The sequence below is a fragment of the Thamnophis sirtalis genome, unplaced genomic scaffold (genome assembly GCF_051295495.1).
Source record: "Thamnophis sirtalis isolate CommonGarterSnake01/CBP01778 unplaced genomic scaffold, rThaSir2_p1.2 scaffold_3, whole genome shotgun sequence".
Lineage (NCBI taxonomy): Eukaryota > Metazoa > Chordata > Lepidosauria > Squamata > Natricidae > Thamnophis > Thamnophis sirtalis.
In genome coordinates this window covers 54,841,779-54,854,503 of record NW_028261383.1, presented here as the reverse complement: position 1 = coordinate 54,854,503, position 12,725 = coordinate 54,841,779, and the positions used below count along the sequence as shown (strand labels likewise).

Here is a 12,725-nt window from a genome sequence, read left to right as displayed (position 1 = left end):
CTATTTTAAGAAAGGAGACAAAATGAACAGCAAAGAAATATTACTAAACTGGGGGAAAGACATATGACAACCAATATAAGCAATGCACACATAATGGGCCCACAAATGAACTATCCTGGAACTCTGGGGGAAAGCTGTAGGATACTTCTAAGGTCTGCAAGATGCTGCAAATGTCTGGGAGAAAGCTACTGTTTCAGAGGGCAGACCCTGCAACAGAAAAGGCACAGTTCCTGTTGTATAGTAAAAGGTAGTCCTCGCTGTTACGAATGACAGCTCGGCAGCAGCCAGGCGCGTCTTAGCCAATCAGACGTGCCTGTCAGTTGCCGAGCTGTCAAGCGCGAGTCTGCTGGAATATAAAAGGGCAGACTCTCTCCAACCGCCACCCCGATCTACCAGAGCAGCCGAACAACCCGGTTTACTCGGAACTGCTTCGCTGCCTCTTCTCCACAGACTACCCGGTCTACTTCTTGTTACATTCATTTAGCCGCGCACACAGCCCAGTCTACTAGAGTTACTTTGTTGCAAGTTACTGTTACTTTTACTCAAGTTACTGCCACATTAAAATTGGTTACAGTGTTACTGAATAAAGAGCCTCTGTTTTCATTCTCAAGATATAATAGTTCCTAGGTCAAATTTTACAGAACAGACAGGAATGATGAGAAGGAGGCACTTCCTCAAGCTCCATGCTACTAACAGCTCTATGGGTGATGACCAGACTTTCAGGACGGGTGACATTGAGCCAATCCTCTCTCTCATACCCTCCAGCCTTTATGTTGTAAGAGTAAAGGTTGAGTCTATTCTTCTCCATCCTCCTGACACTGATATGTGACCTCAACAGCACAACTTGGTCAAGCAGGGGTCAAGATATATGATGGGATATAATCAGCATGCTTATGATACCTTAGCCCATGTCAACAGGTGACCTCACTCAGCAGTTTCATATAGACATTAAGCAATCGAGGCTTCAGTCTGTATTTTTTTTTGTGTTGTTACCTCTAAATGTAACTAAATGAGAAGGAACAACCAGTAAAACTCCCTGCTCCTGTAGCCAGCCCAGAAGGATATTATGATCAATGGTATGAAGAGCCATTGAGAGATCAAGAAGAACCAGAATGGTTACACCCCTTTGTCCTGCCTCTATCAAAATGTAAATCTTTGTCATTTTTCATATCAAAGCAATTATTGATAACTAGTTCTGATATTATTGTATTGCAGCTAACACCTGTTGCTATTTATTTATTCTTGAGCACAGTGAGACATTGTACAGGACTCTCAACATATTTTGCTTTGAATGAGACCTGTTCTTAACACGGTATACCCTTTTTTATGCCTGGTCTACACTGGCTCTCCAGAAAGTAAGAGCAAAATGACTGAAGGCTATTTTTCATTCTCCTAGATTCTGTGGTTGTACACACAGTTGCAGATAGAAGATGCATAGACAATAGTAGCCGGGAAGAACACCATGCACTGAAGTTATTAAATCATTGCAGTAGGAGGCCAGGTTCAAGCCCATCTGGTCGGAAAAGAATCTGGGTCACTGTCCCTACCTCACAAACATACACACAGGATTACAGTAACAGTAACAGGGTTGGAAGGTATCCTTAGAGGTCCTCTAGTCCAACTCCCTGCTCAAGCAGGAGACCTATATTAGGGATTTGAACAGCTGAGAGGCCGACCTTTCTGATCAACAAGCTCAGTGTCTTAGCCACTGAGGATTGATTCTGTGATGATTAAAAAATAATAAAGAGAAGTCTCCAACTTTCCTTTCCTACTTGAAAAAAAGTCCTGTCAGGGCAAAAACAGTGCTGCCTCAGTTGAGGCATACAACTAATTGAGTTCCCCCAAATGCTGACCTTTAGCTATGATTCTGGTAGAGAGAAATAGGTAAAAATTAGCAAGCAATCATGGCCAGCACTACTGATTTTAATAGGAACAAAATTATCAGTTTTTACTGCACACAATCTGCCATATGCAGCTGAGACAAGAAAGGAGGCGATGAGAAAATGAAAGCAATTATGGGAACCTCCATGGGAAAGAAAGGTTAAAACATCATTTTATTTCTTGGCATTCGGCTACCAAAAAACAAAGGTGGCATGTGATGGAAAAAAGAAAACCACTGCCTGTCAGTTTGGAAAACCTTTAGTATTGACCTATTCTTGCTCGATTAAAAACTCTGACCTCATTCTGAGACGTAGGCATGGTGGGCTTTTGGGCTCAGAATGTCACTTGAAAGAGCCAATGTTTTTTTATAACAAGATTAGCAAGTTTAGTGACTCACACCCTGGGGAAAGTGATTGAGTTATCCTTAAATTTGTGAAATCCAAAGGAGGAGGAACTGAGAAGAGTCAGACCTGCATACTGGACTTTTCAAATAGCAGATTTGAAAGAACTCTGAGGGAAAGTAGGTCAGATCCAAAGGTTTGAAATCCTAAAAGAAGAAAGTGCCTGAGACGGATAGGAAGCTCTCTGAAATGAGAAATTGAAATCAGAAAGAATCCACCCATGAAAGAAAGATTGGAGAAATCTAAAGAGACCAACATGGATATAAGCAAAGCTTTCTAAAATAGAAAAGACAAAAAGAGATATATGGAGGAAATGGAAAGATGGTAGTCGAATGCCAAGCAAAACGTAGCCAAAAAACATTATAAAATAGCATCCAGAAAGTGTCAGAAAAGCTAAAACTTTAAATTAGTTGAGGTTTATAGGAAATATCAATAATAAAATGGTAAACTATGGGCTACAGGGGTGAGTTCTGGCAGTTCGTTCATGGACATGCTGCATGCACATGTGCTTGATGCGTGTTGTGCACGCATGCACAGTGTAATAAAAATTGTTCTGCACATTTGTAGAAACAAAGAACAAGATGGCGGTGCTTATGGCACTGCCCGGAGAACTGGTTCGGGGGCGTGGCAGGCCTGGGTCACTGCGGGTTCCAGCGACCCAGTCTGCCAAACCACTACCAGTTCGGATGAACCAGTCTGAACTGGTAGGAACCCACCACTGGGCTAGATGCTTTGTGCTAGATGACCCTATTCCAAGTGTGCCACAAAAGGGCTACACTTCAGCTTGTGAAGTATTGAAAGGAGTGCCACAGGATTTTCTCCTGACCTTGAACTATTCTACATTGTCATCAATATTTACAATAAGGAAATCAAGGGGCACTTTATAAAGTTTGCAGAGGACAGAAACCTAATAGGCATTGCTACCACTTTAAAAGTAGGAGTGAAGATTCAAAGAAATCCAGAAAGGCCTGAGCATTGGACTATGAATAAAATGAAACTTAACAGAGATAAATATTTTTTCTCCATATCGGGGAAAATAGAAGACCTGAGTGTAAGATGGAAAGGAACAGGCTCGGCAAAAGTTCATATGAACAAAAACTAGGTGGCCTTGATGATCTCAAGTTAAATAAAAATCAGCTCTGTAATGCAGCTTCTAAAAAAGCAAATATTATCTTGCATTGCATTTATGGAAGCAGAGAATCTAGATCCCTGAGATATGATTTCTCCACTTTCCTCTGTCTGAGTCAAACCTTACTTGAAATACTGTGTCCAGGATTTCTGGCCATCACAGACCTGCAAGTTGAGAACTACCAAGATGAATGATCTGAAAACAAGATTTACGAAATATTATTGAAGGATTTGGGTATAATTTAGTCTACAGAAAAGATGATTAAAGGCAGATAAGACAGTAGTCTTCGAATATCTGAAAGTTATCACAAAGAAAAGGGAGTGGACTTATTTTATGTAGTCCCAGAGGACAGGACTAGAGCCAGTGGGTTAAAACCATATTAAAACTGTAGGAGAGGTGTATCAAGCTAAACCTCAGCCAGACCTTCCTGATAATATGAGCTGTCAACCGCAAGGTTGCCACATGACATGATGAGTTCTCCTTTGGTAGATGTCTTCAAACGGGCTGGTTGGTCATCTTTCAGGGTTGTTCTAGTGCAGTGTTTCTCAACCTTGGCAACTTGAAGATGTCACGACTTCAACTCCCAGAATTCCCCAGCCAGCATTTGCTGGGAGTTGAAGTCCAGACATCTTCAAGTTGCCAAGGCTGAGAAACACTGTTCTAGTGAATCCTACACCGAGAGGCGGTGCCTTTCAACTCTTACCATTTTAATTGTTTCCCAATATCATCTTACTGACAAACTTTCACTTTTTTAAAAAAACAGAACTCTCCTTTTGTGGCAAAAAGGGTTTAACTATACAAATGTTTTAGAAGTCTAGAATGAATCAAAATTATCAGTATTTATACAGACAAATGGTTCAAATACATTTGAAACTAAAATTGTTAGTATCTTCTTTAAGTAATAAGAAAACCCAGGGAAATAGTTCCAAATGGGATTTTCTTTTAAAGGAAGTAAAATGTAAGCTAATTGGTATATTGGAGAGTCATTGTGCTGATGGCTACTCCATAGCTTGTGCCAGTGACTCCTAGAGTTTATATTTATACCATGTAAAGAACTGCATGTTTTGTTTGCCTAATTTTTTTAAAAATAGTTTCCATGAAAGATTCCAGGCTTTCACATCATGAGAGAGGGAGAAATTTTACACTCAATTTACCCTTACAGTATTATCTTTGGGGGGATTCAGTAATAACTTCTTATAGTTGTTTTTGTTTTCTAAGTTGAAACATTGAAATGTACTTAAAAGACTTGCTAAAAAGGTAAAGGTAATGGTTCCCCTCGCACATATGTGCTAGTCATTCTTGACTCTAGGGGGTGGTGCTCATCTCCATTTCAAAGCTAAAGAGCCAGCACTGTCTAAAGACGTTTCCATGGTCATATGGCTGGCATGACTAAATGCTGAAGGCACACCGAACACTGTTACCTTCCCCCCAACGGTGGTTCCTATTTTTCTACTTGCATTTTTACATGCTTTCGAACTGCTAGGTTGGCAGAAGTTGGGACAAGTAAGGGAGCTCACTCCATGACAGGGTGCTAGGAATTCAAACCCCCAAACTGCTAACCTTTCTGATCGACAAGCTCAACATCTTAGCCACTGAGCCACCGTGTCCCTTTTTAAAAGGCTTGCTACAACCTGCTGAAAAAAAATCTGTAATCCTATCATTACTTTTTTTTTTTTAAGTTTGAGAAATTGGAAGGATCATATTATTTCAAATGTATGTTTGTATGATGGCATTATCGTGCTGGTTAATTATTTTTAACCAACAATATTACTACATTTAAAAATGACCCCATTAGCCATCCGTGCCTCAGTTTTGTTCACACTAAACCACGATCCCAAGATCTCTTTCTGAATTAGCCACCACAGCCTGCAATTTAAGCTTTGCGCTCAGAACTTTCCCCATTAGAACAAGCAGTGGTGGTGCTATTCCTGGCCCTTGCCCTATCAGATAACGCAGGGATTCCGCAAACAAGAGGACTTAACTCCTGTGTCATCTCATCTTTCAAGTATTTTGCTAAGAGTCAACCCTGTGAAATGTGAACAGGCACTCCCAATCTTCTCTCTGTACAGAAAAGCAGAAGCCACTGTCTTCAACCTGTAACTATGTATTTTTTTCCAGATAAGAGGTGGGCAGGGAAATCAGAGAGACAGAGAAGAAGAGCAGAAATTTACTCAATAAGAGTAATAATTGTACAGAGGGATCCTTGGTGCTTTCTGAGCTTCGTTGCTTTCTTGCAGATGTTTTATTACCCAAACTAGGTAACCTCATCAGTTGCTGGGTAATGAAAAATCTACAAGAAAGCAACCAAGTTCAGAAAGCACCAAGGATCCTTTCATTTTAACCCTGAGCTGCAATATTAAATAATAGTACAGTAGGAATATCTTTTCATTAAAACTTAAGAAAAGGCCTGCTAAACCAGGCCAAAGATTCTTGAGTCCAGCATTTGACTGTCTTGCATTGGCCAAAAAGGGGCATTGAGGCAAATTATAAGCATGGATAGGAGGGAGATAGCCTTCCACCACTGTTGCTTCATGGCAATGGATTTTTTTAATAAAGCCACCTAGAGTCACTCTGGAAAAGCAGATGGGCCAGAAGTGGGTTTCTACCAGTTCGCACTGGTTCAGGTGAACTGGTAGTGGTAATTTTACCTGGGTTGCAGAACCGGCAGCGACCCAGGCCGGCCATGTCCCTGAACCAGTTCCCCAGTCTCTGCTGCCATTGCCGGCATGTTTTTTATTAGTTTTTAATAGTCTTCGCGCATGTGCAGAAAAATTTACAATGAACTGTGCATGCACGCACAGCAAACCGGTACTAACACCGGTAAGAACCCACCCCTGAGATAGGCAGCATATAAATGTAATAAACAAATAAAATAAAAATAAACATGGTAGCAAACATCCTTTGAGATTAGTTGTCATTGAATACTGACTCTTACAATTTTGTCCAGCTCCCTTTTAAAATTATTTCAACTGAAGGCCCTCACCACATATGATAGTAGGGAAAGTATAATGACAGCACTCAAACAAAATTTTGACTACTCCTCCGTGTATTTTTGCTGGATGCTGAAAACATTGTTTCTCCATCTCCACAGTGTGGTGATCGCTGCCGGGAGAGTAAGCACAGACGTTGCCTGCAGGCATTGTGTAGTGATAACGTGAAGGAGTAGAAGCAAGACTGTATCTATGGCTATCATATTCTACTTCTACGTCACTTGAAAAATAGCTAATGGTAAATAAGAGGTGCTGCTTGTTCAATTAGGAGCATTCTGGAGTCGCCTTGTGGGTGAGATGGGCAGCAAATGAGTTTAATAAAGAATTTGATCATTAAAAATAGCTACATTAACATGATGCTGAGGAAAGATGATTATCTGAAGCTTTTTCTGCAATAAAATGATCCAAGGGTAGAACCCCAAAGTACAACTCAAAGGTCACAGTTCACTAGGGACTTTCTGAGCAATACAGGACAGGCAACCTTTGACTGAGAATGGATTAGTGAAACAAATGTTCTCTGTGTATTATCTCTGTTAAGCAAGGAGATGAGATGAACTGGAAGGGGACTGCAGTCAGAGACCATGTCAAACCAATGCCCTAAATTCAGTTTTAGCTCTTTCCTTGATATTTTACCAAGAACACCTTCCCTTGACTGTAAATCTTTTCTCACACATTGGGTGTAACTGCCAAACATTCTGAAACCTCACCCTCGCTGTGATTTGAATAACCATTTCAGCATGTCCCTGTGGGTATGTGTGCACTAGGAGTGGTTTCCAAGAACTCTGCTCACCCGTCTGTTATCCACACTGGGGTTTTCTTTTGGTGAGCTGCACCCAGTCCAAATCTCTGGCATGCAGAAATCAATGCAAAGGAGAGGCTTGTGGGCCTTTGACATCCTTCGTAAAGCATGTCTGGACGAGGGAGTGGAGACTGAATCAGGAAAGCACAGTTAAAGAAAGTGAAATGGACCCACCCTTGGTGTAAGATAGGATCAGGGCACGATTAGTTGCCTAGAAGCTCATGCAAGGGTCATTGTGAGTGTTTAACATCCTCCTCCCCCAAAGTTTCAATCATTTCCACTCATTTCTTCCAGCTCCCCCATCTCTGGTCACATGCAAGCACAAAGGCACTCACTCATATAAATGACTAAACAGTTCTGCCTGAAGAAGCAAACAGACTCTTCAGAAACTCCCTGCTGCTTAGCTGTTTGCAAAACACCACACAACGTAAGAGTTGTTCTGTCTGTGAACTGCTCTTCTGTTGCTAAGAGCAGTTGCAAGTCCTTTCTGCAGGTTCATTTCCCGCTTTACAAATTTCACGTTGGAAAGCATTAGACCCCCCCCCCCCTATTATAAGGGAGAGAAATATGTACCTGCCAGCTGTTATGGAGCATAGCTTCCCGCAACCCCAGTTATTATGGCCATGAATTTTTCACTTCTGCTCTATGGTTTGTTGGTTTGTTTATTAAATTTAAATGCCACCCATTTTGCTTTCAAGCAACACTGTGTGGCTTACAAGAAGAGAAAAATGATGATATAAAACGTTTGAATATTAAAACAATAAATTAACCTCTATCTGTTATCTCTGCATTCTACTGAAACATAGCATGCTAAGATTTTCAAATTGTATTTAACCATGTTATAAGAACTGTTTTCATAATTGGTTTCAACTTTTGCATCAATAATGAAATAGATAACCTACATTTAATATGTAAATGGAGAACCCTTATTTCAGAATCCCCCCAAAACTGCTTGGTTGTCTATCTCTGGATATAGTCTGCATGTCTACTCCTATGGAATTCCATCCCCTTGCTTTGCCCCTTTCAGCTAAACTTACCTATAATTTGGCAGTGAAGAAAATGATTGTAATCCAAGTAAAAGGTTAGTTGGAAAGTCAAGAAGTTCAATAAGGTGTGAGAAAATCATAGGAAGTGGGATAATCAGCAGACTCCTGGAATAGATCAAATATAAAACTGAGAAACCCTGACCTACTTTTGATTTCACTGTCCTGAGCCTGGATGTAATTTAGCAGTAAATAATTGTAATAAGAGGAAGAAGGAAGGAAGGAAGGAAGGAAGGAAGGAAGGAAGGAAGGAAGGAAGGAAGGAAGGAAGGAAGATAGGTCATGCCTAGGTGTTAGTCTTCTACTAAAGAACTGAAAACAGCATTGGAACTTCTGTCTTGATCCTGAACTGGTTCCTAAGTAGACTTTTCTAAGCTGGTTTCTTCAGATATTACCTTAGCAACGACACTGAGCAGAGGACAATGCGAACTGCAATCCCTTTATTGTCCAGGCAGAATCTTTCTCATCCAAATTATTAGTGTTCATTCTAACTGGCTGCTACTGTCTAAGATCATTACTAGAGATTATTTGGAATGGGACAACTTGCCACAGCCAACTCACTGCAGTCAACTAGCCATGCTCAACTCACCATGGCCAACTCATCAAGACCGACTCACCATGGCCAACCTGCTGCAAGACAACTAACCATGACCATCTCACTGTTGGAAACTCATTGCAGGGCAATTTAATAGTTCTATTTAATGATTTCAAATAAATAAAAGCATGTGTTAATTTTTGCCATTCAGATTTCATTCTGTCCCTCCTTTTACATCCTTTCTTTAATGTTCCTATTCCACTATTTCTTTAATATTAGTGTAACTTTTGTCCTGCAGTGAGTTGGCTGTGGCAAGTTGACTGCGGCGAGTTAGCCATGGCAAGTTGGCCATGCAAAATTGTCAGGGACCCGAGATTATTAGCATACCCATACTACAGATAGACATCAACTGATAAACAAAGCTGGTCATGTCATTATGGTCGTAAGCCAAGGCATCCTTGGGACCAGAAGTAATTTTCCAGCCCTTTTCCATGTGGCCATTAAGTGAACTCATTCATTTGAATGCCCATTTTTGCCAGAAGCTGGCAAAACATACCACAAACTGGCAAAAAGCAGCATGAATCATGGTCATGTCACTACAGAATGCCACAATGGCTCATAAATCTGACCCACCCAAAATGTGGCCATGCGATCACAGGAAGTAGGCATGACCATTTACAATAGCTGGGGATGTTTTACTGGCTGTAAAGGACATTTTGTGGCTATTATAACTTTGAACAGTCATAAAATGATTGATTGTTCAGTGAGGATTACCTGTACTGCTGATTTTCTAAACTGGTGATGGCAAGAGTAGTTTAGATGCATAGCATGTGCTGCAAGTTAGCTATTTTACACTTCCAGCAGAAACTTTTAAAAAAAGTTTTAACTTTAAAAAAAAGTTTCTTCTCACAGTCGGAGAAAAGAAACGATGATAAATGCTTCTTTCTCAATCAGCACAAGAGATCCCTAGGTGCTACATGAACACTGTTGACTGAAGTGCCTAGTTTAGGAAAAAAATTAATTGAAATACATTGATGCAAAACCCCTAATGACATCCAGAGTTGCCTTGCAGGGGAGATGGGTGTCATAGAAAATAAGTAAGTAAGTAAATAAATAAATAAATAAAAATAAGTAAGTAAGTAAGTAAGCAAGCAAGCAAGCAAGCAAGCAAGCAAGTAAATATGAAAAAAAAACCATAAGATTCCTGAGGCAAAAGCAGTTGGAACTGATGAGTTTGATTATCATTGGCTGGTTCCTATATGATATGACATGATATTAAACAGGGGTCCTTAAACTTTTTAATGGGGCCAATTCATGATCCTTCGGGCTGTTGGGGGAACTGGACCAGCTGCGTGGGGGTGGCTAGGTGGTCATGTGACTGGGTGGGTATGGCCAATTTAACAGTCCAAATTAACTTTAATTTGTTTTCCTCCTGGGGGTGGTTTGTTTGCTTTTGTTTGCACGTTGCTCTTTTGGTTGCCTTTTCTGTTTACTAGATTATTTGTTTAGTTGTTTAGGAGTCTATTGGTCCACCTCAGGAAACTCAGTTTTGCAGCAATTCTTCTCAGCTGCAAGGAGCTTGAGAAATCTCTATCTCTTTGTCTCTGTCTCTCTGTCTCTGTCTCTCTCTTTGTATGTGTGTGTCTATCTATCTCCTTTATTTTCTGGAGGTGGGGAAGGTGAAAAACAGGCCATTTTTGCCAGTTTTGTGGCCTCCTAGGGTGTCTGTGTACACTGTTTTTCATCCCCCCCCCCTACCTCCAGAAGTATTCTAAAAGTCAAAAACAGGCAAAAGCAGCTCATTTTTTGGCCTTCTGGGTGCCGTTTTTCACTTCCGCCGCCTCTGGAACATCTCTACAAGCCAAAATTGTTGGCCTTACCTTTCAATTCCAGCCCAACGGGCTCGCAAAGAAGTCCTGCACTCAGCTGAAGGGTGGGCAGGGCAGCCTCATGGTCCTGTGCAGGCTAGATTTCTGGCCTTGGCAGCCCACATGTGGCCCGTGGGCTGTAGTTTGAGGACTCTTGTATTAAACCATAAATTATATTGTATATGGTACTATGAAAATACAGCTCTATGAATGCCTTAATGCAATGGTTCTCAACCTTTTTTTCACTATGAGCCTCCTTTAAATACATTTTGTGGCCACGAACCATGGCCATAGACCCTCAAGATTTAACTTAAGGTTTAAATCATAACATTTCTTCAAGGTTTTGCAGACTCCTGCGATTACATCTCAGCCCCCCAGGAATCCATGAACCACAGGCTGAGAACCACTGCCTTAATGTATTGTTTGAACTCAGAAAACCGTGGCTTACGTTTTTGTTTACTCTCTCACTTGCATCTTGCCTAGCTTCAAGAACTCCAAAAGGCCAATTTCCAGCTCCTAGGAATGAAATCAACGTACCTTAGTACAATATGTGAACTCTGTCACAGGCTCGAAGGTAGACAGATTCTTTCTGCGTGTCGGTACAATTCGTATGTATCTTGCATCACCATTTCATGGCTATTAATCTCTGACTCAGAGCCTCGTCTCCATGTGGGGGAAAAATGTGTTCTGGTAATGTGTGCATTGTGATGAAACACTTGTTGGCCTTGGAAAACCTTAGGGTTGTTTTTCTGGGAGAAAACGAAGGAGAGAAATGAAAGCTCTTGAAAAGGAACCTCTTATCTCTTTCCAAAGGAGGAATGTTTAGGCCACCATTTTGTGGTGTGGTCAAGCTGATTTTCTTCAGTGAAAATCACAATGGCGGTGGCCATGCACCTACTTTTAAAATGCATTGTAAAAAAAAGCCTGGCAGCCACCTCCCTCCAAAGATAGGAAATGCAAATGGCCCACATTTTCCTTTTGAAGGTATTGTCTACCTTTTGGCAGGTCATCTGAGACATCTCCCCCCTTTCAGAAAAGAAAGGTATTTCCAGGCCTTCTCACAGGCTCTTGATTCAGAAAGCCCATCGTTTAATTAACAAAGCATCACTCCAACTGCGGACGTTCCCTCGGGTATCCCCCTCAGCAGGAAGCACTTCAATATTCTCCTTGTGCGGCTGTCACATGCAAAGCAGTTGCTGGCATTCCTTCCCTGCTCACAGGCTCACTCTTGGGCAGCGACAGATCTTTGCAATGTGTTGCCAAACGTTTTTCACCCCAAGGCAACCCAGCTTTTCACCTCCCTGTGATTAATTCTCCCCACTCTTAGCAAACATTCTCCTCCCAGCCAAGGAAGAAGAGCTTAGTTCCTCCTCCAAGCCTCCTTATTGCGCAAGGTCATAGTCATGGGGTCAAGGGATGAGAGGGACTACATAGGGGACAAGAGTCATAGGCCAATACTCAGAGGGCACCATGTTGCTAAGGCCTGTTTGTTTACTCAGAGTGAAAGAGTTATCATCTGCAATGGAATAGTTTGGTGACGCTTGCCTTTTGCTGATTTGAAAAAGGAGATATTATCAATGCACCATTTGCACACACAAAAAAGGGTGGAAAGGGAGGAGAAAGAAAGACCACCACCTGGTAAAATAGCCCACAATGTACATGAAAATTATCCTAGTTTCAGTCTCCTACCCTCACTCTGATGTCAAACCCTGGAGAGCAGCTACAGTCACAGGACTGTATAAGGCAGCTTCAGGTGAGCTCATTCAGGTGGGCAAAAGTTCTCCAAGGATTGAGAAAATAGCATCAAAAAATCAAGAACGGTGTTTGTAACCCATTGAAGCCACAGACCTATATACAATGACCCAGCATAGGCAGTCATACTTAGGTTTAGCGCGAGTGACTTCTGTGTCCAACTGCACAGAAAGGGGAGACGTTGCTAAACTCTTTGTGGAACTTTGAAATACTAATGTGGAAAATATTTTAGAAATGCCATAGCTTTTATGAGTGTATGGCATCTTATACTGAAATAAAGAACTGTTTTTTTAAATAATAATATTATGAAAGGTTTTGATGGCAAAG

At 41.2% G+C, this 12,725-nt stretch overlaps 1 long non-coding RNA gene across 2 annotated transcripts in view; it reads left to right on the top strand.

Moving 5' to 3' along the window:
• LOC148047975 (uncharacterized) overlaps positions 1 to 12,725 on the top strand; it is a 90,257-nt gene that overhangs the window by 48,669 nt on the left and 28,863 nt on the right. Inside the window, exon 3 of one of the 2 annotated variants that reach the window (XR_015695883.1) lies at positions 6,503 to 7,801. The exons of the other annotated variant lie outside the window; for it this stretch is intronic. This is a non-coding gene — a long non-coding RNA (uncharacterized LOC148047975). Of the gene's footprint in view, positions 1 to 6,502; positions 7,802 to 12,725 lie in introns of those variants that run through there. 2 annotated transcript variants of the gene reach the window in all.